The sequence below is a fragment of the Molossus molossus genome, unplaced genomic scaffold (genome assembly GCF_014108415.1).
Source record: "Molossus molossus isolate mMolMol1 unplaced genomic scaffold, mMolMol1.p scaffold_m16_p_11, whole genome shotgun sequence".
Taxonomy (NCBI): Eukaryota; Metazoa; Chordata; class Mammalia; order Chiroptera; family Molossidae; genus Molossus; species Molossus molossus.
In genome coordinates, this window is record NW_023425346.1 from 13,035,687 (window position 1) to 13,063,462 (window position 27,776).

At 36.0% G+C, this 27,776-nt stretch overlaps 1 pseudogene; it reads right to left on the reverse strand.

Moving 5' to 3' along the window:
- Positions 1-72: 72 nt before the first annotated feature.
- Positions 73-27,060, reverse strand: LOC118625565 (annotated as a pseudogene).
- Between the last annotated feature and the right edge of the window lie 716 nt (positions 27,061-27,776).

The window sequence follows — 27,776 nt, forward strand, 5'->3', positions numbered from 1 at the left end:
AAAGGGATGGCTGAGGGTCCACCTTACTGGTAGTTTGTGTACTCTGTATGTGTTTCTCCTAGTTATTTGAATTTATGTATCAAATGCTTTCTAAACAAAAAAAAAAAAACAAAAAACTAAATTTACAAAGTTAATCTGCACATCTATTTGCCTATAAGAAGGAAGTAAAAGTCCTTTCTGAAGCCTTTATTTTCTAAACTAATACATGGACCTCCCATAAACAATAAATATATCTTAATGGTTCCATAGAATCTTTATCTTTGAAAAGGGAGACATTTGTTAGTTTTTCACTGTTCCAGAAACATACATTCTAAACTTTTCTTTCTGAAGAAAAATGCTCTCAGGAGGATTTTTATGGTTTCGTTAAGATGCCTAAAAATCAGCAAATGGTATCTTCCCAAGTAAATTGCTTGCTCCCAAGTTTCAGAGACATCTGCAACAATGGGAAAGGGTTTTACTTTTATTTAGATAAGTTTTTAGTATAAAGAATCCTAATGGTTTTGAGGATGCTGAAATTATAGATCTACATTTTTAAAATTACTATAACTTCATAGTTTAAATTTTAATTTTAAAAAGTCTTATTTATGTATTCCCTATTGTCTTATTCCAAGATTATGAGACACAGTAATATTTAACACAGCATTCTGATTTTAAACTTTAAACCAAAATTATCATTCAGCGTTTTATAATATTAAAAATAAGAAATAAATCAAATATTCACTGATCAAGGAGTACTTAAATACATCTTAATACCAGTATAAGCCATTGGGGAAAATGAGATAGATAGATATCAGTGTGTCTCAACAAGCAGCACTTTTTGCCCCCAAACCTTGGTAATGTCTTGGAGACATCATGGGTTGTCAAAGTTGAAAAATGAAGGACCAGCTGGCATCTAGTGGGCAAAGCCCAGGGATGCTGTTCGACATCTTACAATGCACTGGACAGTCCCCGACAACAAAGAATTATCTCACCCAAAATACCAATAGTGACGACCGAAAAAACTTGATCTATAGCTGTACTGACAGAGAAAATGTGCACCTTATATGTTTAAATAAAAGCAAAGAGCAAGCCAGTATATTTTATAAGATCTCTTATTAGAAGTTATACGATCACAACAAACTAAAATCTTCGTGAAGACAAAATGGAGACATTCTAGGCACTCTGCCTAGAGTTTTATAGCTATGATTTTCTTAGATCCTCATAACAACCCTCTGAGGTATGTATTGGTTCAAATACTGGCCCCTGTGCACCAAGGACATGGAGAAATGGATGAAAGACGAAGACCACACAGCAGGAGGTAGCAGGTTTAATAAGCAAGAGAACTTACATATGAGGTTTGTCTTGGTTGACCTTAAAATGAGTAGATCTCTGTACCCACCAGCCAGACTCTTAAAAGTTGATATAGTGGCCTTCACTGGGCTCAGTCACTTACACTGCCCAGATGTTCACAATAACACATTGTTCTCTCAAAGCTGTGTCCTTGCAACAGCTGCTGGTATGGGCAGGAGGTACACTCCAAGGACCGGGGAGGGACGAGGAGCCTGTGATTCTGATTGCCTGAGTCCAGCTGGTGGGGCCACCTAGGTCACATCTTCCTGATTATCTCCTTCAACAGTGTGTTTACTAATTAACTTCACATAAGGAAACTGTTTAAAAACTGGCCTAAAAACACTAACTGATCAACTGAACTTACATCTAGCCAGGGTATGGAATTTATGCAAATGGTTAAAAAGTGTTATCTCTAAGGAAAGGATTAGAATAAATACTCATTTTTTAAAAGTTTATTAATTTTTATTAGTTTAGCAACTGAACATATTTTTACCACTATAAGAGGTAATCCTTTTTCTCACTCCCTCATCTCTAGGCCCTACCCTTAGAAACCATTTTAAACTTGTTTAAAATGTTGTATTTACTTCCATATTCCTAAGTAATATCATAGCTTTATTTATGGACTTTCTGCTACAGAATATAAAGATTAAACTCCACTTGCCCCTCTGCAAACAGTAAATACCTGTCTCTTGGCCTTCCACTGTAGTTATATTACAGTTTTTATTAAGTCAATATTATTGTCTTTATCATATTTATTAATATTACAGGTGAAATTTACTTTTAAGAACTTTGTGTTAAATCTCAAGTTAATAATTAATTACATTATTGGCTTTTCTTTTTTATTATCACTAATTTATCTCCAGACTCTCAACCAAAATATTTATCTTAATATCATTAAGTACATCAGGTAAATTATCTGCATCATTTTTTTTTTTTCCAACATCCAAAATCTTTTTAATACGAAGGTAGGACTGGGGTTAGTTTGGTCGACGGGGCTGGCCCCTCGGCCTCTCATGTGCTTGAACTTCCCGCCCTCGGAAGGTACGTACGTGCTGGTTGGCGGGGTATCCCTGGGGCCTTGCTGAAACGCCAGTGCACTCTCCCCGGGGAGGACCAGAAAGCAGGACGGTGCCGCCGCCCTCTGCGGAGCCCAGGGCCAGCTGCTGGAAGGGGAGGATCTCGCCCCGGCCTTGAGGATGCGGCTCTAGGTGCGGCTGCTCACACAAAGTGCGCACACCTTCGGTTTGGGCACCTCCTGAGCACACTCGTCATGGATGACAGTCCCCACAACCACAGCCGTTTTACCCTCCTGGCCAGGAAGCTTCCTCTTCTAAATCATCTGGGACAGGGACAGAGGCAGCTGGTTGGTGGCACTCATGAACAACCTCTTCAGCGTCACTTAGTGGAAAGTGGAGTTGGTTCCTCTGGCCAGAAACCTGTACAGCTTGACCAACAGCCTTAGGTATATGTCTTGGCCCTGGGGTTCTTTGCACCTAAACTTTCGACCTTTGTTGTGACGGACGTCACCTTTCAGGATGGCACTTCCTGCTCCACCATGTCTGGAAAGGAGGCTCCTCCCACCTTGAAATCTTCTCTCCTTAGGTTCTTTCTTCTCTTCTCCTCATCCAATGGATACCGACTGTTCTCTATGCCAGGTACAGATCATTTACGTACCTCAGTCTATCCCTCCCCATCATCCTGAAGATGATCTTCTCTCTCTTCTGTTGGCACCCACTCATTTCCTTGACATCTGACAAACTTTACCGGTTCTAATGCAAGAGTTACTAGAAACTCAGTATGCATGTGCAGGTCATAGATGGTGAGATAATCTCATGAGATGTATTTATTTTGTTGGGGAAAACTCCAAATATCACTAAACGTAGGTGCCTATCTCCAGTGTAATCTTGAAACTACATTTCAGGAAGTAAGAAGAACAATTAAAATACAGTATTGAGGATAGGTTTTACACAAACTCTTTATTTCACTGGGGAGCCTCATTCCTCCCTCCATTTTCCTTGCAGCCTCGTGTCCAAGGCCTCTTGAACATCTGTCTCAGCTTTCTTTCTGGATTTCTGGGGAGAGACATGGTTTTTATATAAACAAAGTGCATTATTTCCAGAAAGTAAACCTATAGGCCTTCTAAAGGGCAAGAAAATGGTAGCTGCCTGGCATAAAGTAGTACAGTCGTGAAGTTTGCGGATACATGGATTCCTTAAAAGTTTCTGAGAACAGCCTCCCTTTTTTATTACTCCCAAAGGCTGTGCTTCCAGTTTGTTGTGCTTTCTGGTGTTCTGTGACACAAATTAGCCTCTGTTTTCCCTTCCTTTTCTCAGCCTTTAACATCAGCTTTGCTTGATAAAAGTCACAATGGTTTTAGGCTGAGAGGAACAATCAAATTCAGAATGAAGTTTATCTAGTACCAAGTTTACTGAGTTTAAAAAAAAAGAGTATAGGACAGGGATAAGAGGGTGCACAGCAAAAGCTAGCAGATGTCTCATGGTCCCCAGGGTCACATTCCAAATGTCCTAGTCATTCCCCATTGGATGCAAGTAGTCATGTGAGATGAAGCTAAGCAAATCTAGACCCAAGGTATGTTTATACCTCATTAGTCATGTATCACTCTCAGTGTTACTTGACTAACTTTCACTCCCCAGTGAAACTACATCTCATCAATTGCACATTACTCCTCAATTACAGCATATTTATCAATTTCAAGTTACTCATCAATAATAGGTTACTTAATAAATAACATTAATGACCAGGTACAGGATCTTAGTCTGATACAAAGCAAACTCAGCAAAACCTTCATTTATCTTGGAGACAGAATACCCCTATAGTTTCCTTGCTTGATCTTTCCAGAAGGGTTTATCTAAGGGTCAAATCCTCAGGCATCCCTAGGGCTAGAGAAAAGACTACAGATTAGCTACTAATCCTGCCACAGGCACTTAATTGATTGTAAAAGCTAAAGCATAAATTTGCAGCTACTTATCCATCCAATTTTTATCTTCTAAACTTTTTGACATTTTTCCTCTGCCTGCTATCCTCTACTCTTCAATTCTTATGTCCTTGTTGATTTAATTCCTCTGCTGTCCTTTTATTGGAAATTAATGGAGGGAGCAGAGAAACATGTGCATGTTTAATCTGTCACATTTAAATATAATGACTATATCAGTGCTTTGGCTACACATTTTAAATGTAGAGAAAACAAACAGAAGGGAAATATCTCATAAGCTTATAAGTAAACTTTATAGAAAAAAAAATTTATAAATCATGTTATTTTACCAGTCACCCAGTAGTGATTTTAAAGCAATTTTAAAAGAAAGACATTTGGTTGGTGTAAAAAACATATCTAAATTAGAATAATATAGTGTATATGTTCTACTATAATATAATATCTACTAATTCCTGAATGAATTGTGCAATCATAAAATAAAAAAATAGCCCCAGTTAATGTTGAAACATTTTTTAAGTAATTATATATAATATGATCCAAGTTGTACTGTACTTGTAAACACCATTAGAGATATATCACTTAGATGATTTGTTTAATGTTTGCCTATAGAATAACTTCTGGTTGTTAATATCTGAACTTTATAGAATTTATATACTTCATAGAGGAAAAAAAACATATTTATGCCTGATATTCTCAATATAATGTTTTAAGAAAGTGAAGAACATGGAAAATGTTTGAGTAATATTCTAAATATAATGAGAATAGACATTTTTCTCAAGAAGATATACAAATGGCCAATAGATATATGAAAAGAGGCTCAACTTCACTAGCTGTAAAGAAATGCATATCAAAACCACAATGATATACCACTTCACACCTGTTAGAATGTTTATTCTTATTCAATAAGACGAGAAATAATAAGAGTTAGAGAGGATGTGGAGAAAAAAAAACCCTCATTCACTGCTGGTGGGAATGTAAAATGGTACAGCACTATGGAAAAGAGTGTGGAGTCTCCTCAAAAAAATTAATACAGCTACCATATAACCTAATAATCCCTCTTTTGAATATGAACCCCAAAATAATAAAATATTTATTCATAAAGATATATATGCCATTATGTTCATTGAAGCATTATTCATGGTAACCAAGATATGGAAACAACCTAAATGTCCTCTGATGGATAATTGGATAAAGAAATGTGGTTCCATATATATGATGAAATACTATTCACCATAAGAAATAGTGAAATTCTGCCATTTGCCACAACTTGAATGGATCTGGAGAGCATCATGTTAAGCCAAATAATTCATATGGAAAAGAATGAACCATATGATTTCACTCATGTTTCAGATATAAAATAGAAAGCAACAAATGAACTAACAAAACAAGCAAATGAACTCATAGAGGCAGATAATATGAAGGTTGCCAGAGAGGAAGGGGAATAGAGGGAAGATAAAGAGAGTATAGGGGGTCAAATATATGGTAATGAAGTAAGAGTAGACTATAGGTGGTGAGCACACAATGCAATATACAGTTGATGAATTTTAGAGTTGTACACTTGAAACTTACACAATGTTATTAACCAATGTCATCCCGATAAATAAAATATAATGAGAAAAAAGAACATCTGAATCATTTATAAGAATCTTGAATTAAATGTCAGTAAAGGGAGATTGTGTTTGAATGTTATTGGTACTAATGTTACCATAGACAGTCATTCAGAACATCTTGGAGTTTCCCCTACTGGCCAAGATGGTAGAGAGGAGCGATTCACACTAAGCGCACCAAACACTAGAATATAAATGGACAGAGACCGAGCACATTGAAAGCTAAGAAGGTGAATGAATAGGGTGTCCAGTGTGCCAAAAGCTAGCCAAATAATTGGATTAAAAGCTCTCCCCTCATTTGTATAGGAACAGTGGGCTTGAGTAGGAAGGAGAGGAGGTCTTTGAGAAGGGAATTCACCACTCTCCTAGGTCGTGTGACTCTGAATAAAAGTTTGCTTTTGCATCAACTCCTGCGTCGCATGTTTGGCTTTCATTGCAGCTGAACCCCATATTTTTGTTCATAACATTAGGAGGGATCATAGCATCAGTTTTTGTGGGAGGCACTCTGCCATGATATTTGTTCTAATCTCTTTTCTACTGGTGCTTTTAAAAAATTTAGTCTTTGCTGAATTCTCAGTGTTAAAGTGAATTATCAAAACATATTAAAGAAAATTATAAATACAGAAGTAAAATAAGTTTTTAATGAGATTATGTGCACACACACACACACACACACACACACATTTTCTGTGTTTTAGTGCTATTTTAAAAATTGGAAGTTTGTGATTTGGGAGTTTGGAGGGTTAACTTCTAATGCATTATGAATTTCTTCAAATGAGGGCAAACAGATTCTTGATTAGTACTTTTATTTAGAACAGATTGCTCATGCTAAATGGGAAATGCTTTGTTGTATTTCAGTGAATACTAATACCTAATAAAACAAACTGTAAAATAAAGTTGAATTAATTCCCAAATAGTACATGCATTTAAAACTAATAAAGAAAAATAGTACAAAACAAGATACTTTTATTATATCTGAGAAATTCTTTTATATTATAAAATTTTATTTCAGTAAAATCTTGTACAAAACATTGAATGAAATAATACCTTCTTTATATCTTATAAGAAGATTTCATCTTTAAGATCATGCTAGTTCACTGTAATTCAACACTTTTTATCCTAACTTTTATTGCTTGATCTACATACATGCCTACTGCAAAAACATATTTAAAATCTTTTACTATAATAATGAAATTTTAAAGTTCTCCTTGATATACTGCTATTGTATATAGTTCATACATATCAGTATGAAATTTTCATGTTATCTTGACAAATTGTTTTTTGTTTTATAGAAACTATCTTAATGCTTTTTGCATTTTTTGCTTAATTATTTTCGCTTAATTCTTTGTGCTTTTGCTTTAATTTATATTCTTTCTGATATTAAGATTACTATCCCAAATCTCTGTTATATATAATTGGTATTTAATATTTTTCCTGTCTTATTTATTTATATTTTCTGTGGCCCTCCTTTAGATGAGTATATGATAAGCAATATAAAGTTCTCATTTTACATTGTTATTTTGATCTAACTTGATGATCCATGTATATTTAATATGTTTACTAATATAGAAATAAATATTCTACTAATTTTGTATTCTCCGTTTACCATCTGCTTTGTTTTCTTTTTAATATTTTCTGTGCCTTATGTTCTAGTAAGACATATTTCTCCATTCCCTTTCTTTTCTTTTCCTGATTTCTAGGCTATTAGTTGTATTTCCTTGTGTTATAACTCAGTGCCATTGACCTAAACTCCCAGAGGCCTTCACAACAACCAAAGGGGTTGTCAGTTACTCATCTACTGAAGAACATTCTTCACTAACTAACCCCTGAGTAATCGCTAACCCCGGGGTAATAACTAACCCTTGAGTAATCCTGGGCTCAGCGCCAGGAATAATCTATTGAAAACATCTTGACCTTTGAAATGTCTGGGAAACTGAGTAACAGATAATTAACTAACCGCTAAATTCCGCTTCTGTAACATGCTTGCTTACACGTAGCATCCCCCTTACAAAATCCTATAAAAAGGAGCCATTTTAGCTCTCCGGGGCCGCAGTTACTCCTGTGTGAGACATACTGCAGGTGCCTGCGGACTTAGCTCAATAAACTCATTTTATTAAACCCCATCTCGGCGTCTGAGTTTGGTCGATATCCTGGATTACAACACTTGGTTTCACTTATTTTTAAGGTGCACACATAATAAGTTTGTTCAGCTAAGCCCATTGTTATATCTATTCTTCTGACAAGAGATGAAGATCTTGGCAGTTTACTCATAGAATGGCTCACTTCTTGCCCTGTATCTTATCTATTGTTATGTAGAGTTTTTCCTTTTTCCTTAAAAAATATTTACAAAATTATTTATAGCTTTTAAAAATCAGTGGTGTTTTGTCCATTTCTTTGCTCATGTTTTTATTATCCCGGCTCTTTCATCTGAAATCACTTTTCTTCTTGTTGAAGTGCAAAAGTTCATGATACTTTTAAATAAAATCTGTGATAGAGTATGTCTTTTGCATGTAAAAATGACTGCATTTTGTGTTTCTTGAATAATTGTGTTTGAGCATATGGTTCTGATATAAGTTTACTCATACCATAAAGGGAAAACACAGGGCCACAAAATATACATTGTAAAGGTAAAAGTTAATCCTGACATTTTTCCACTCTCTATTTCCCCATACCAGCAATTTTCCATAGAAACTACAAATATAAGCTCAACCTCTAGAGATGGTTGGGAGCTCTCTTCCTTCTATTGTGAGGCACGTCCACTACTCTGTCTCTGTCCTCTCTGCTCAATAAAACCTGCTTTTCCACTTGAACCTCTTGTCTGGCTCACGTCTTGAATTCATTCCTGTGTGAAGCTAAGGACCTTCTTGGCTTGGGACTCAAGTCTCCACTGGGGATGTGCCCCTCTAGCAACATTCACCTAATATTTTTGCTGATGAAAATGTATCATTGGCCTTACTGTTAACTGCTTGGTAAATAATCTTGTTTCTTTTCTCTGGAAGAATTCACACCCCCTTTATTCATCATCTTATTGGCTATCCAATTCTGACTCTGACTGGAATTTCCCTTGCCCTAAGGACATTATATAAGCATCCCAAAATGTATGGTGTTAGAATGGGGAAAGGGCCTGGTCTTTAGTCCACACCTGTAGCTAGACTCACTTTTGCTGTTCCTGCAGTTGTTCACATCACCCCCTTCCTAATTTTTACATCTATAGGGCTCCCAGCATACCAATGCAGAAAATCTCAAAAGGTCCAATTCCTTTATGGTATCAACATTAGAAATATTCTTGGCTTCTGCTAAAGCTGTAGTACTCTCACTGAGAGCCTGGGTACGGATAGAATTTGAGTGGGAAACAGAAGCATTTCCCACAATGTATCACCTCTTTTTCTTCCCGGGCTGAGGAATTCTTTCTATCTCAGGGTCAACCAGAGTTTATTACCTTGATGGGCTAACACAGTAGTTTTTCATCTATCCTTTAAAATCAGTTTTAAAGTCTACTCTTGCCCAGGTTCCACCCCAGACCAATTAAATAGATTTAGCGGTAATATCTTCTTTAAGCAGGTCTGAAATCTCCCACATGATTGTAAAGCACAGACAGGAATGAGAACCAAGTGCTCTAAATAAAAGCCTTCTTTCTTGGTTCTCAAATATTAGCAGGCATTGAAATAACCTGCACGGCTTATTCATTTGCAAATATTTGAGCCCTACCTCTAGAGTGCAAGCCAAACAAAGCAAAAAAAACAACAACAACAGAAAACCATTAAAATGTTCTGGCCACAATGGTGGTCTTTTGAATATGTAAATATAATCAAGTTACCCAACACCACCCAAGTAATTAAATAGGTTGTTCTTGTTCTAAAGAACGATGACTTTATCACCAAACCCCATTCAAAAAATTCCATAGATTCCTGTTGTTCCAAATACCAGTGTTTTAGTAACAATGCTTATGAGAACCCTGTGTTTCTACCCAGTCTCCCTCTCTCTGCTTTCACCTCGCATTTCTAGACACTGAACTTACTGTCCCTTAAACAAGATCGACCTCCCCATGGGAGCCTCCTTGGAAATTTCCATCACTGCCACAGTGCCTGGCAAATAACACATACTCCTCATGTAACCATGATAGCATATGCAGAGAGAAACCAACGCAGTTTAAACTTACTGTATTTTGCACCACAGAATGCATGCAGCTAACATTTCTAATAGTTTTAGGCCCAGTATCTACATGACAGTGCCTAGATGTATGGACTTGCATACTTCCTTAAAGTTCTATGAGGTTTACTGTACTTAAAGATGGAATAAGAATAATGCTCACTTTGGAGGATTGTTTTGTGAATTTGACTTGGGAGCAACTGTACAGAAGAGTCATTGCTTTCTGTGATTCAAAGGGATTAATATAAAGCAAATGTTTAAATCTTCTAGGATAAAAATGAAATTTGTTATGAATATCAAAGAATGTCTTTGTCATCAGATCTGGCCCAGAGAGAATGCAGCGTCTCAACAGATGATGTGACCTCATCAGTAGACTTGTTTGAACGTAAATTAGTTGACCCCTTACAGGAGAGACTATAGGCTATCAGCTAAGAGGTTGCTGCTTAGGAAACCTTCAAAGATTTTACATTTTTGTAACCCTGTGAATTTAATTTATTAAACAAAAATAACTCTTGTTGTTTGTTTATAGTCATACTACCCAATCCATTGGTTTTCTTTTGTTTTTTTTCAACTGACTATTTTATGCCCTTTAAAACCCTGCCACTTTGCTTCAATACTCCAACACCTGTGAAGCTCACTCCTGCTGTAAAGGATCAAAACAAAGAGGTCTGACAATTTACACTCTACACTTAAATATTGTTGTCAGCGAATTATTGGCTTTAACCTTAATTCCATCATTTTAGGATCAAACAATATCCTTAGAGTGTTGTTTCTTAGCTGCCCAGAGGGCGGTTCTTTTTTTTTTCAAAGAAAAGACTCTTATAGCCAATCTGTTATTATATGAAACAAAGAAACTGACTAAAACTATTGAGCCCTTCTTTGTAATTTGAATGGAGGCTGAGAATTATGGAGCCCAAGGAAGAATGTTTCAAAATAAGAATCATGATCTTAAGTGGTATTTCTTCATTACTTTTTTCAAAATTTTAATTTATTTGTGTGACAATCCTTAAGGGAATTCACATTCCCTGCAGAGAGGAGAAATGGGAAGCAAGCTCTATTGTGATTCTCCTGAGGGCACTGATCCCATTCTGAGGGCTCTGACCTCAGGGCCTCATCCTAATTCCTCCTCAAAGGTTTCACTTCCTAATGCCATCACCTGGGGGATAAAGAAGTAAGGGGTGGTATGGTTCCAACATAAGAATTTTGAGAGGACACGCACATTCAGCCCATAATAGTCAATAGGATCTAAATGTCTGAGAGCGTCATGGATAAGGAACTAAGTCCACTGCACCAGGGTTCTGGCATCCCATAACTATCAGACTCAGACTAGGGGAGAGGTGTTCCAGTAAGAATAATTATTAACTTACATCGATACCATTGTATTTAACTAGTTATTAATAACAGGAAAGGAGCAAAGAAAAGGCCAGACAATATAGGCCTGTTCCCTGCAAAACACTGGGGGAGGGAACCACATAGCAAAGATAGATGCATGTCCAGTAAAGTTGGGGTGACATAGGGAAGGTACTACTTGCCTGTCAATTACACCTGGAGATAGAAATGGTTGGCCAGAGTGGGAGTGGCCATTGCGAGTATGCAAGAAGATCTGGAATACATAACTCCCTCACCAAAGAAGTTTCTCTTTTTGTGCTCTTGTGCTTTTGGGACTTTTGTTGTTCAAGGCATACTCTCTTGAATTTGCCCCAAGGACCCACAGCCATGTGGAGCCCACATGCAATGGACTGCAGCTAGCCTGATGCTGAACTGGACCTGGCTCCAACATGAAAAGAGGACTCTGGACATTGGCTTTGTTTTAGCTCTACTGCAACCCCAGCTACACTTCTTTTATGACTGGACTAAGGAAAATGAGACTTTGGCAACCCAAGAGTGTAATTCCATGGAAATAAAGCTTTCTACCATACCTCATCCTTTTTAGAGAACTCCAGAAATGCTTATTCTAGTGATACATCAAAAACCCTACTTCCATGAGCAATCCGGAGAGATAAGGCACCGCCTCCCTCTGTTAACAATATATCAGAAACAGTATAAAAGAAAGGTCAGCTAGAATGTTTGATCAGGTCTCCTGCCCCTGTTTCTCAGCCATTGTCTTAGTTTTAACCTCCTTCATATCTGTTCACACACTAACAGGAAGGGGTCACATTTCCTCCCTACATCCCTTGAAAGAAAATATCATATTTCATTCAGATTTGATGAACCTTTTCTAATCACCTTGCCGAAGAATATCTGTCTTCTCAAGTCTTCATTTATATTATTTAGCAAACATTTGTAGCTTTATTCCTGGGTCTTTAACAATTTTAGTAATGTTTATGGTAATTCATAAGTACTATACAATTTGTTTCTATAACTATAATATTTGTCTTTTAAAAATATTTTATAGAAGTACAACACCCATAGATGAAAGTGATTTTGTCATCGTATGCATTATAAGAATCAATCAACATTAAGGAAGTATGCATACCTATGTAACCAAGTAACCCAGGTAGAGACGAATACTCCCAGGAAACACACAGCCCCCATCGATGGCAATCCCTCTAGTGCTTGACTGCTTTCCAATGCAGTACCACTGTTCTGACTTCCACCCCATCATTTGCCTGTTTTTGAGATTTATGAAAATGCAAACACACAATATGATGGCTTTTGTTTTCAGGTTTTTTTTGCTTACTATGTTTGATATTTATCCATAATTGTTCTAGCTTTTTTTTTCCTAAGAGAAAGTAAATTTTAATAGAGTTTATTTGATGTGGTTTTTTTTTATTTCTTGTTTTATGCATTTTAGGTTTTTGCATTCTGAGCTTTTTTATGTTAGTTTGTATTTTATTATTGTCTATCACTTGTAAAATTGTACATGCATTTCCCTATAGTGTCTTGGAAAGTATACATACTTTAAAATTCTTTTGGCAGTTATTAAAATCAAATGTTTTTCTAATTATCAATGTCGAAAATAAAAAGATATTAAATTTAAGACATCTCCTTAAATAATACCAGGGAATGATAATAATGTACAAATTCTCATCCGCAATATAAACTGGTTCATACTGCAGTTTTCTGTCCTGCTTTTACTTCAAATTATTATTAATTAAAAAAATCAATAATTTAAAAAGAAGCACAAGGGAACAAAATCATTAAAAATGAATAATTGCTCCAGCCAGTATGACTCAGTGGTTAGCGTGTCAGCCTGTGCACCAAAAGGTCTCAGGTTTGATTCCCAGTCAAGGGCATGTACCTGGGTTGCAGGTTTGATCCCAGCTCTGGTCAGGGCATGTTCAGGAGGCAACCAATAGATGTGGCTCTCTCACATCAATGTTTCTCTCTTTCCTCTCACCTCCCTTCCACTCTCTCTAAAAATATCAATGGGAAAAAAATATCCTTGGGTGAGTATTAAGCAATTTTAATAATTACTGATGATATTTATAATCTTTTAAAAATAAATGTTACAGAAGCTGGCTTCTTTTTTTTTTTTCACCAAATGCTTTTTGCTTAGCTGCTGTTCACAGAAGTAAGTTTTATTTTCAAGACAGGTGTAATAATAAGAATTATGGCTAATAGAAATCAAGTGGATATCAGAGTTTGCTTTCCAGGTACTGCTAATAAGAACTTTGTGTGATTTGATAATCTTCATCTTTTCCCATCATCCATTAGAACACAGAAAACCCAACAGAAGATTCTGAAATCTTAAAAGATAAAGGAATCACAAGACAGAAAGACACTTACCAATCACCTGCATTCAGCCATTTGTGAACCACAAACCAACTTATCTTGCTGCCTGCTTTACCACTACCCCACAGATAGCCTGCTCTGACTTATTAACACAGTTACTTAAAATTAAGTATACCATTCAGAGTTGTCACTGCTCACTGATCATTCTATTCATTTGATTTGGGATATATATATATTTTTATGGCTTATGTTTTTATTTTACTTATTTTTTTTACATTTATTTACATTTTAATTAATTAATTTTTATCAACTTATTTTTGTTACAAATGTTTCTTTTTTCCCCCCAATGACACCCTCCTCCCAATCCCACACCACCTCCCTCCCCCAGCATTGCTATGTCCATTGGTTACGCATACATGCATATATGTTCTATGATTTATCTCTTCCCTTGCCCCTGTCTACCTATTCTGAGGTTTGTCAGTCTGTACCCCACATCCATGTTTCTGGGTCCATTCTGTTCATCAGTTTGTTTAGTTCATTATATTCCACAAATAAGTGAGATCATGTGATATTTGTATTTCTCTGATTGGCTTATTTTGCTTAGCATAATACTGTCCAGGTCCCTCCATGTCATCTCAAAGGGTAAGAGATCTCTCTTTCTTACAGCTACATAGTACTCCATTGTGTAAATGTACCACAGCTTTTTTTATCCACTCATTTACTGAAAGGCACTTGAGCTGTTACCAGATCTTAGTTATTGTAAATAGTACTGCTATGAACATAGGGGAACTTACATTCTTCCTGATTGGTGCTTCGGGCTTCTTAGGATATATTCCTAGAAGTAGAATCACTGGGTCAAATGGCAGTTCAATTTTTAATTTTTTGAGTAAACACCATATTGTTTTCCATAGTGGGTGCACCAGTCTGCGTTCCGACCAGCAGTGTACTAGAGTCCCCTTTTCTCCACGTCCTCACCACCACTTGTTTGATGATTTGTTGATGGCAGCCATTCTGACATGTGTGAGGTGATACCTCATTGTTGTTTTAATTTGCATCTCTCTGATGATTAGTGACCTTGAGCATATCTTTATATGTCTCTTGGCCATTTATATGTCTTGTTTAGAGAGGTGTCTCTTTAGGTCCTCTCCCCATTTTTAATTGGATTCTTTGTCTTCCTTTTGTTGAGTTGTATGAGAACTCTATATATTTTGGAAATTAACCCCTTATCTGAAGTGTCATTACCAATTATGCTTTCCCATATAGTGGGTTCCCTTTCCATTTTTTTTTCATGGTAGTTTCTTTTGCTGTGCAGAAGCTTTTTAGTTTGATGTAGTCCCATGTATTAGTTTTTTCTTGTTTCCTATGCCTTAGGCATTGTATCAGTGAAAATTGTGTTATGTGTGATGTCTGAAATTTTGTTGCCTATATTTTTTTAGGATTTTTATGGATTCAGGAGTCACATTTAAGTCTTCTATTCATTTTGAGTTTATTCTTGTATATTGTGTAATTTGGTATTCTAGCCTCATATATTTGCATCCAATTTTCCCAACACCATTTATTAAAGAGGCTGTCTTTACTCCATTGTATGCTCTTGCTACCTTTGTCAAATATTAATTGAGCATAATATCTTGGGTTCATTTCTGGGTTCTCTGTTCTGTTTCATTGATCTATATGCTTGTTCTTGTGCCAGTACCAGGCTGTTTTGATTACAGTGGCTTTGTAGTATAATATGATATCTGGTATTGTGATCTCTCCTACTTTGTTCTTCTATTTCAAAATTGCTATAGCTATTTGAGGCCTTTTTTGGTTCCATATAAACTATTGGAGTATTTGGTCTAGTTCCATGAAATATATTGTTGATATTTTAATAGAGATTCATTGACTCTATGGATTGCTTTGGGTGGAATAGACATTTTAATAATGTTGATTCTTCCAATCCATGAATAAGGTTTACACTTCCACTTTTTTATATGTTCCTCTAATTCTTTTTTCAATGTCCTATAGTTTTCTGAGAACAGGTTCTTTACTTATTTGGTTAAGTTTATTTCCAGGTATCTTAGTTTTTTTGCTGCAATGGTAAATGGGGTTGATTTTTTAGTTTCTCTTTCTGTGAGTTCATTGCTGATGTATAACAATGCCATCAATTTCTTGATGTTAATTTTGTATCCTGCCACTTTGCCAAATTCATTTATTAGCTGTAGTAGATATGTCATGGAGCCTTTAGGGTTTTCTATGTAAAATATCATGTCATCTGTAAATAATGACAGTTTCACTTCTTCCTTTTGATTTTGGATCCCTTTTATTTTTTCTTCTTGTCTAATTGCTATAGCTAAAACTTTCAGTACTATGTTAAATAAGAGTGGTGAAAGTGAGCATCCCTGTTTTTTCCCGTTTCTAAAGAAAATGCTCTTAGTTTTTGCCCATTGAGTAGAATGTTGGCTATAGGTTTTTCATATATAGACTTTATTACGTTGAGATATGATCCCTCTATTTCAACATTGCTGAGTGTTTTTGTCAGAAATGGGTGCTGTATTTTGTTGAATGTTTTTTCAATGTCTTCTGATATGATCACATAATTTTTTATATTTCATTTTGTTTATGTGGTGTATCACATTTATTGATTTGTGAGTATTGTACCATCCTTGTATCCCCAGGAGGAATCTCACTTGGTGATGGTGAATAATTATTTTGATGTATTGCTGGATCTGATTTGCTAATATTTCATTAAGGATTTTGGCATCTATGTTCCTCAGGGATATTGGCCTTAAGTTTTCTTTCTTTGTAGTGTCTTTATCTGGTTTTGGAATGAAAATTATTTTGGCCTCATAAAATAAGTTTGAAAGTCTTCCTTCTTCTTGGATTTTTTGGAGTAGTTTGAGAAAAATGGTTGTGAAATCTATGAATATTTGGTAAAACTCCCCTGTGAAGTTTTCTGAGCCTGAGATTTTGTTTGCGGGGAGTTTCTTGATTACATCTTTAATATCCTTAGTTGTTACTGGTCTGTTCAAGTCTTTTATCTCTTCCCAGATCAGTTTTGGAAGACTGTGTGTTTCTAGAAAGTTGTCCATTTCATCTAGACTGTCCAATTTGTTGGTGTAAAGTTGTTCACAGTATTTTTTAATGATCCTTTGTATTTCTGTGATGTCAGTTTTTACCTCTTCTCTTCCGTTTCTTATTTTGTTTATTTGGGTCCTCTCTTTTTGTTTCTTGGTGAGTCTGGTTAAGAGCCCATTAAGCTTGTTTATCTTTTCAAAGAACAAACTCTTTGTTTCATTGATCTTTTTAATTTTTCTTAGTATCTATGTTGTTTATTTCTGCTCTGACCTTTACTATTTCTTTCCTTCTACTTGCTCTGGGTTTTTCTTTATGTTTACTTTCTAGTTCTTTAAATTGTAGGGTTAGAAAGTCAGTTAGAAATTTTTCTTATTTCTTGAGGTGGGCCTTTAATGCTACAGACTTCACTCTCAGGAAAAGTTTGGCTGCATTGCAAGGATTTTGTGTTGTTGTGTGTTCATTTTAATTGGTTTTCAAGAAGTTTTTAATATCTTCCTTGATCTTCTTGATAACCCATTAATTGTTTAATAACCCGCTATTTAGCCTCCATGTGTTTGAGTGTTTATGCTGTAATTGATTTCTAATTTAATGCCATTGTGATCTGAGAAGATGCTTGATATAATTTCAATCTTCTTGAACTTGTAGAGACCTAGTTTGTGTCCTAACATGTGGTCTATCTCTGAGAATGTCCCTTGTGCACTTGAGAGGAATGTAAATTCAGCAGTGTTGGGGTGCAATTCTCTGTAGATATCTCTATTAAATCTATTTGATCTATTGCATCATTTCGATTCTCTGTTTCCTTGTTAATGTTTTGTCTGGAGGATCTATTCAGTGATGTCAGTGGGGTGTTGAAGTCCCCTGCTATGATTGTATTGGTATTGGTTTCTCATTTGATGCCCTCTAGAAGTTTTAAATATATTTTGGTGCTGCTATGTTGGGTGCATATGTTTACCAAGGTCATATCCTCCTTTTGAATAGATCTTTTACATATTATGTAGTGGCCTTCTTTGTCTTTAGTTATGGCCTTCATTTTAAAGTGTATTTTTTCAGATATTAGTATTGCTACCCCAGCTTTTATTTTTCCTTTTTGTTTGCTTGAAAAAATTGTTTTCATCTCTTCATTTTCAACCTATGTGAGTTTTTTGTTGTGAGGTGCGTCTCTTGTAAACAACATATATGTGGGTCATGCTTTCTTATCCATTCAACTACTCTGTCTTTTGAATGAAATGCTTAATCCATTTACATTTAAGATTATTATAATATGTACTTATTTACTGCCATTTTTGTTTATTCTGGTTATGTCTCTCTTCCTATTTCTTCTGCTTAGTACAAGAGTCTTTTTAACATTTCTTGGAGTGCTGGTTTGATGCTGACAGCTTTGTGGCAGTTCCTTTGTAGGTGATGTGTTTTTTATCTCTTGATGCCTTGAGGATTCTCTCTTTGTCTTTGATTTTTGGCATTTCACTTATTATGTGTCTTGGTGTGGGCCTGTTTGGGTTATTCTTACTTAGAGCTCTCTGTGCTTCTTGGACTTGTATGCCTTTTTCCTTCACCAAGCTAGGAAAATTTTCTGTCGCTATTTCTTCAAATATAGTCTCTAACCCTTGCTCATTTGCTTCTTCTTCTAGCATTCCTATGATGTGGATGTTGTTACATTCATATTGTCCCCCAGCTCTCTTAGGCTGTTTTTCTGTTTTTTAATTGTTTTTTCTTTTTGATTCTCTGCTTGGGTGATTTTTTTCTACCCTGTCTTATAGTTCACTGATCCAGTCCTCAACTTCCTCTACTCTGCTAGTTAGGCTTTCCAATGTGTTCTTTATTTCTGCTATGTTATTCTTCATTTCCAGTTGGTTGGTTTTTTAATTCTTCTAAATCTTTACTCATGCTGTTGAGTTTCCTCATAATTATTATCTGAACTCTCCCTCTGATATCTTGCTCATTTCCCTTTTATTTATTTCATCTTCTGTTGAATTATCTTGTTTTTTATTTGGACTTTGTTTCTTTGTTTCGCCATTTTGGCTGTCTCAGTGGGTTCTGGAGCCTACCAAAGTTTTCCTGTGAGTGTTGGTGTTCTGCTGGTGATGGCTCCCTCTACTAGGCTTGGATGAATGTGGGAGGATCCACATTAAACACCACTGTCAAGTCTTTTCTAAGTAGATTTGCAAGGCAAGGAATGGTTCAGTTTTCCTCAACTTTTTGCCTTGAGGCTATTAGTCTCAGTTATTTGATAAGCCTCAAGTGGATACTTGCTCACTCCTTAAACTGAGATATTAATAAGCCTCATTTTTAATTTATCTGGCCTGGCCTGGTGGTGTTGATTTCCTGCAGGAAGGACCGTTGCTTTTCCCCAGGACTCTGGGAATGGGCTCTTTGAGTAATATGGCTACTGCCTGTGAGGGAGTGATTTAGTACAGACCTCCAGGCATCCACCCTTCCCAAGCCAAAGTCCTGGACTCTTTCCAATCAGTTCAAGTCCAGTTCACTCTCCCTATTCTGGAGCCCAGGTGAGTGGCTATAGCTGGTTTAGTGCTTTATAAAAACCCCTGCTTTCTAAGTTGGAAGTGCACACCACTAATACAGCTCTCCACTGCTGTCCGTGGGCTCCCAGCCTGTCCTCATGCAACTCTGCAATTCCTACCAGGCTCAATTTGGGGTCCCTGATTATACTGGTTCTGTCCAGCTGTTCTTCTGTTGGCTTTTCCCAATAATTTGTGATTATTTTAGTTGTTATTCCAGTTTGGTCCTGGGAGACTGACTGTGTAGCTTCCATTCACTCTACCACCATTTTTTCCTCTTCTGAATTAGGAATTTTTAAAATAGATTTTTTAATTAATTTTTAGAGAGATAGCAAGGGAGAGAGTCTGAGAGAGAAACATCAATGGAGAGTGAAACATCAATCAGCTGCTTCCCCACACCACCAACCAGGGATTGAGCCCAAAACCTAGGCATGTGTCCCTCCTGGTAATTGAACTGACAATCCCTCCATGTACTGAATGACACCCAACCAACTCAGCCCCACTGGCCAGGGATGATTTGAGATTTATAATTACGCTTAACTTGTGTTAATTTGAAAACTTCTTTGAAGAGTATTATTTACTATTAATAAGTAATTTTTTTTAATTTTTACATATAAATTACTTGTTGCTTGAGTGAAATTTGAATGTATCTACCTGTTGATTACCATTTTCATATGTCTATACCATCAAATTCTCTTCAGTGTAGATACTTCTGATATTTTTTGTAATAATCCTCCAGGTTTTACTCAGAAAAAATATATTTAGGGATCCAGGAAGGGATGAGCAGAGAACTTCAAAAAGTGTGGAGAGACAGCTAGCACAGTGGCTGAGCAGACTGATTTTGAAAGATTTTCCACCCTGTCTTCTCCCTCCAACCCTGTATTAGGGTTGACTCAGACTCAGGGATTCCACAGGGAAGGTAGGTTCTCTTCAGACAACTGCTTCATCTTCACATTATTTCATGAGGCTTCTGCTATCTGTTGTTCTGCTGTAAGATTATGGAAATATCCTATGCACTCATGGTCTATCTCCTTTAAATATTTTCATTAAAGATAATGAATTTCATTGTTTAGTATAATTTTAATGGAAATTTACCAGGAAGAAAAGATAAATGTTTGTTGTGTCTTGAACTGGAAACCTCCTCTCTGTTCTTAGCCTACAGAAGTAGTTCACATGGTTGCCACATGACTGCTATCATGACAAACATTTACATATATTATTTTAGAAGCTAATTTACATTGACTTTTTTTCTCTCTCTCTCCTAAAAAATTTGTCATATTTAATAAACTTCTTTAATAATATAATGTAAACATTTGAACTCATTAAATTTAGATCATAATCAGTACTTAAAAATATTTCATATGTTTTTGCACTTTGGCTATTTAAAATTTTTTTAATTATTATTTTTTGATTGCTGTTATCTTTTTTTCACACAAGAATGATATTAAGAATTTTATTATTTGATTTATTTTAGAAAAATTGCATTTATGTGGGGGGTTGTTTTTTGTTTATTTTTCTGTAATAACTAAAGTTTCTTTGAGTCTTATCTCTTAAAGTATATCCCAGTTTTTTCCTTCAAATATCTGTAGCTAATATTCCTTTGTAATCTACCATGGACAAAGTTAACATCTACTTCATTTCTCTTCTTCTACAGGCTAGTGAGTCATTACTTATGTATATAAACATCCATTTCTACCTCAATATGACTAGATGGAATCCTCTAACTAGCTTTTTCTAAGACTCAGTGAGCACTTATTATTTTGAAAACTATTAGAAAAAACATTTAGTATGTACTTCTCTAACTCCAACATCCAATCTCTGTATATATTATATACATCCTTGATAGTTTGAACTCTGTCAATTCATGGGTTGCATAAAAATTTCAACTTTGTTCTTTATTTAATTATCTGGCCATTCCATAGAATTTAGCTTTTCCAATGTCTTTTAAAAAATGTTTTTGTGGCTTTTGTGTCTCCAAATTTATTTCTTTCCTATGATCTTTCCTTTCTCGTGCCTATTCAAACTAATTCATGGAAGCTATATCTTCTGGATTCTCTTTGAGAGCATATATCATAGACAGCGTAGGTTTACAGTTGTTTGTATGGAAAATAATACATAATTATAAATAGTAATGCAAGAACACACTCTGTGTTTTGTGTACTCAAAACTATAAACCTACTTTGTCCCACCATATATTTTCAATAGTTTCTGTTAGGACTTACATGGCAATATAATTCCTAAAGGCCATGTTTCAAGCTTCCCTGCCACATGAGAACAAAAACCAAACTCCTCATCAAAGGAGAACTGGCTGGACGAGAAATGCCACTGGACACCAGGAATCAAACCATAGAAGGAACTAAATCTGCCAAAGAAAGACTCAATTGCACATCTGCTTTCCTGTAGACCCATCCCCTGCCCAAACCCACCCACCAAGACCCCAAACCCACTGACAAAAGCTTCCCGCCAGTGGACACATATAAAGATGAAACTCCTGCTCTTAGAAGCTGCCATCATCGATCCAGTCCCCATGCCTTGGTTCAGTGATGTGTAGCCCTTCCCTTTGGATATCCCCATCCCCCACCCCCTTTTCTTTAAATAAAACTATTTTTCTTTATTCACCCTCTGAGATTGCTATTTAGCATGCCCGAACACTGAGAACCACTGTGTTTAACCTTTCATTTTCTACTGAACCCTTGAGCAAATACCTTTTTAAGGAGAAAATTACGATAATTTGTCATAGATTTGGTGGTCTTTTCTGGCATTGGAAAATTCTCCATAGTCTATTCATTCTCGCTGAAGGAAGTATCTGTTCAGAATTGATTTATAATGCTGTAGGAGTGGACTTGGATTTAGTATAATACTATTTTACATTCTTTTCAAAGAACTCCCCAGTGAGGCACAGGTCTAAGTTCTGAATAGCTCTTGTTTTTGCTCTGGAGAAGGATAAGGAAAATTAGGAGGTGCCCAAACAGAATTTGCATTGCTATTATTTTTCTATCAATCTGATGCTATTGTAATGGCAGAAATTAAAAATGTTTTCAGATTTTGCTATTTGATTGATTTCTCTATGTAGATTTTGATCTCCATTAAAGTTTTAAAATTTGTACGTATTTTATATATCAGTATACATATAAATATAACAAATGTGCTGGAATAAATAGAGAAAAGCATCCAAATGTTTATAAACATGTGGTCATTATATGTAAATTACATTTGAAAGCATTTTAATTGAAGGCCTTAGTTTGTCATAGAGTGATCAGAAGTAATTATTAGAACAACCCTGAACTTGTTAGGAAAGACATAGACCCAAAAATAATATCCTGGCATAGAAAATTCTATCCCAGGAGTTTGGTTATATTAATATAAAAAAAGAATATAAATAAATGAAAAAGTGTATTCATTTATAAAGTGGGGTTCTGCATATGTGATGGCTAAAAATGGTATCCAATTTCAAAATGTGTTAGAATGATTGGATCAAAGTTAATTTCTATTGTAGGCGAATATGTGCATTAGTAGTTTCGTAATAATAGTAAATAAGGCTATTAATGTTTAGAAATGTAAACATATTTAAAAATTTTAAAACTTACAGTGAGCATGCTGAAGAGATGAGAACAGTTTGTTAAGCTCTTTGATGGCAAGACTTTTTATTTGTCTGTATAATTCAAGGCCCAATAAGACTCATTCTATTTACATAGTAATTGTTGAGATACTTTATTTACTAACAGTATATAGCAAAAATAATACCATAAAAATCATGTGCTTTGTTTTCAGGTAGATTTGGGTTAGATTTTAGGTGCCGTCACTTCCCAGGTGTGTGGCCATGGCCAAAACACATAATACCTGTAAGTACAGGCTTCTCCTCTGTGAAATGTGGTCTCAGCACCTACTTCACAAGATATTCTGAGGCCAGAGAAATTTTATGCAAGCTTGGTGAAACAGATCTGGAAAATTGAAGGAGGTCAATAATTGGTAGCCATTAGTATGATTAATTTGTTTAGAAATTTATTTCTTTAAAAGCAAAATGAAAATATGAGTCATTTTCTTTCTGAAACAAAAATTACTTATTGGACCATAATTTAATTGCACTTTGTGTTCAGAACTTGTCAAGATTGCAGAAAGCCAATACCATGCAAATCAGATTAAAAGAAATAATAAGAAAGAGAGAGAAAAAAAAAAAAAAAAAAGGCAAACTGGCAATATCTCCTAGTGATTTGTCCTGACTTAAAAAGTTTCATGTTAGCCTAGACTGTCACTTAGAAATAAAGGGCCCATTTTAATATCTGTCACTCTGTCAGTGTTCCAGAATAAATTTACACTCTGAAAATAGATATCACATTTCTATTCTGTTGAAGTTTGAAATTATATTTTCAAAATCTGTGAACATAGGTTTTTATTCTGGCATATGCATTACACAAAATCTGACTTGTATGTGATAGATGTTTCAGTGACACATCTGGAAAATATTTGTTAACAAATATTCTGCAGTTTTTAGAATAATGGGATTTTTAACTGCAGTTTATATTATTCATAGATCACACAGCCATTTAAAAATGTTGAAAAAATATTATCTATGTGGTAATACTTGAATATTAAAAAAATAAAGTTAAAGTTGATTGTATGATAGAAGGAATAATTTTTTAAAAAGGACTTTGTTTTTTCCTCAATATATTTACATTAGGAAAATAAATAAAATGTCACTTCCTCAATGAATAGCACAATGGTCACATCTACAATCACAGACATGAATATGCACAATCATTTGTGAAATAAAGATAACCAGATTCTGCTATGCAAATGTAAAGAATGCTGTTAGGTCTTCTCTCTCTTAACTCATGAAGTTAGAATTGATAGAATGGAGTTTGAGGGAAAGATGAAAAGGGAGCTCTTGGGAAAGAGATGAAGAGACATTTAGTTGGGAGCATCTTGAGTAACTAAAATATTCATTAAGGGTCTTGACAGAATGGGGCCCAGAGTTGCAAATAATAAAGATTCTTCCACGGAGTGTGTATTAAGGGACATGGTTTTGGGTCTTTTCTGGCATTATATTAAACCCAGGCAGTGTTGGAATGGATTACTTCTCTAGTCCTCTTTCCCCAAGTACACAGACTCACATATGAGCCACCTAGCACCTATCATTTGGAATTCCTGGACACCTGAGAGACCTGTGGATGATGTACAACCCCCTCTCCTCTCCCCCTCCCCCAATCTCCTGGCACTCAGGCTGCTGTTCCCAAAACACAAGTATTCAGCCCTTCAGAAAGTTTGTATAGCTCTTACCATGATGGTCTCAGTTTGGAGTCCTTATTTGTTAGTGCGTTTCTAATTTTACTCAAAATATGTAATTAAGTAGATTTCTTTTTTTTTTTTTTTTTTTATCCTCACCCGAGGATGTTTTTCCATTTTTTGTACAGATAGAGTGGGAGGGAGAGAGAGGAAAGGAGAGAGAGAGAGAAACATCGACGTGAAGGGACACATCGAGTGGCTGCCACTCGCACGACCAACCAGGGCCGGGGAGACAAACTGCAACCGAAGTACGTGCCTTATCGGGAACCGAACCCGGGTCTCTCCGGACCGCAGGCCGACGTTCCAACCGCTGAGCCAAACTGGCCAGGGCAAGTAGATTTCTTGATAATATGGATAACACCTTTAAACATTTGATTTTATTTTTCTGTTAACATTTTGACTTCATATAGTGACCCCTAAGGCAAGTAAAAAGAATGAATAAATCTGTCCCTAATCTAAGACTAGGTTACTTGAAGGGTTTTTTTTTTTTTTGTATCTTGAAGGGTTTTTCTGTTGTTGCTGTGTGTTTTCTTGCTTTGTTTTTTGTTTGTTTGGTGTGTGTGTGTGTGTGTGTGTGTGTGTGTGTGTGTGTGTGTGTTTTAATTTGGACAAGGGGAACTCAGTTATTTAGAATTTTTTTTAAATTTGTTATTTTATTTTTATATTTTATTTATTGATTTTATTTTATTTACTGATTTTCGAGAGAGGGAGAAAGATCAATTTGCTGTTCCACTTATTATGCATTCATTGTTTGATTCTTGTATGTGCCCTGACCAGGGATTGAACCCCAACCTTGGGATGATGCTCTAACTAACTGAGCTACCAAGCCAGGGCTCATTTTAGATTTAAAATGTAATATTTTAAGAACAAGACAATGGAATTAATTTTTTAAAAAATACAGCCAGTCAGAGTGCTTCCTTCTAAAACATGACTGTTTTCTCTGTATCTCTTATTTTTCTTATTTTTGTATATAGGGAGCCTTTGTCTCCCTATATAGGCTTGGCTAACTTTCCAAAGAAACTGGAAATATTTGTTGTCCCAGATCTTACTAAGACGGATTCAAAAGCCAGACAGAAATGAACTGGGAGGTCGTGGTTTAGAAGAGAAGTTCAGAGCCGGATAGGTCTGTACGGAATGTTGAGTAGAGAAGATCCGGTAGGAGTGAGGTAGGTGTGGGGAAGCGCCAACATACAGAGAAGCAGTTTGTAAAGCTCTGGGAAGTGGTTTCTGGAGAGAGCATGAACAGCACCGAACCCAGGAAATCTTAAAGATGCATTCTACTTCCCGCGGAGAGCTAGAGGCTCTCTGTGCTCCTGGGTATCCCTCAAGGATGGCTACAAAGAAGCTCGGGGTTATTTTTATAACTAACCGGAGAGAGACAGGCTAGAGGTTGAACTGTGGAAGTTAGGAGCAAATAGGACTCCTACAGATTCTTAAAAAATAAGTTGGTTGTAAAATATGACTTAGCTCAGCACAAATTATGAAATAAAAACACCACCTTAAAATCATACTTGTTTTGGCCCCCCACCAAGCTTTTAAAATATAATTGATTTTTTAAAAGAGCTCTTATTTATTATTTGTGTTTGTTCATTTTGTGATTTTCAGCTTCCATTTTTATTCCTGTTCTTAGCCCATGCTCTCTCTTATCTTTTGTATTCTCAGATGATATGAATATCACAATTCTTGCTCACAAATATTTAGCTATTTTAAATGTTAGAACACCTGAGATACAACAACAAAAAATAAAGTCATTCATTTAGATATTGTAAGTTCACCTCCTACAGTGAATTGTCCTCGGCACAAATGTTCACAGGGCTTTATTCCTTTATTTCCTCTTCAATCTGAAATTAGATATTTATCCACAGAGTGGGGGAAGCTAGGGAACTTTTCAGGTTGGCCTACTAAAGTGAGGAAGGTCTGGTGACCCATCACTAAAACGTTAAGACTGATGTGCGTTAATTATTACTTGATTTTTTTCTTTGCAGATTTATATAAATGAAGATGTTTAGTTGTATTGCAAAACAGAAATAATTGTACTTTAACAGTATTACAGTACAGTTCAAGGGGAACCCAAAAGATGTAACTGACCTCTTTTATATTCTTTTATTATAAAATTAATTATTTCTTATTACATATAATTCTGGAAAATACCAAACATTAGAAAGAATTTGAAAGGTTTTATGTGTTTCTCTCCAAAAATTAATAGTTTTCTTCATTTTAAAATAATTTTTTCTTGTATACTTCTGTATTTTTCAATTATACATCTATTACTCCAAAACCTGTGAGTTATCTTCCTTTTGGGATCACCCCAAACTTTAATTTTAATTAATAATATTAAAATTTCCCATTCTGTCTTTATTCTGATGCCCTTCACAAACCATGTAAACATTTCTGGTTGTGCTTGTCCTCACTCTCCGCTGGAGTTCTTCTTCCGCTGTGTTCCCATTACACGTTCTTCTTTCCTGCAGTTGTTAGTCATTTCCTCTCTCTCCATCGTCCCATGTGTGATCGCTACCTTACCCCATTCCCCAGTGCTACACGTTCTTCTTTCCTGCAGTTGTTAGTCATTTCCTCTCTCTCCATTGTCCCATGTGTGATCACTACCTTACCCCATTCCCCAGTGCTACACGTTCTTCTTTCCTGCAGTAGTTAGTCATTTCCTCTCTCTCCATTGTCCCATGTGTGATCACTACCTTACCCCATTCCCCAGTGCTACACGTTCTTCTTTCCTGCAGTAGTTAGTCATTTCCTCTCTCTCCATTGTCCCATGTGTGATCGCTACCTTACCCCATTCCCCAGTGCTACACGTTCTTCTTTCCTGCAGTAGTTAGTCATTTCCTCTCTCTCCATTGTCCCATGTGTGATCACTACCTTACCCCATTCCCCAGTGCTACACGTTCTTCTTTCCTGCAGTTGTTAGTCATTTCCTCTCTCTCCATTGTCCCATGTGTGATCGCTACCTTACCCCATTCCCCAGTGCTACACGTTCTTTCCTGCAGTTGTTAGTCATTTCCTCTCTCTCCATTGTCCCATGTGTGATCACTACCTTACCCCATTCCCCAGTGCTACACGTTCTTCTTTCCTGCAGTAGTTAGTCATTTCCTCTCTCTCCATTGTCCCATGTGTGATCACTACCTTACCCCATTCCCCAGTGCTACACGTTCTTCTTTCCTGCAGTAGTTAGTCATTTCCTCTCTCTCCATTGTCCCA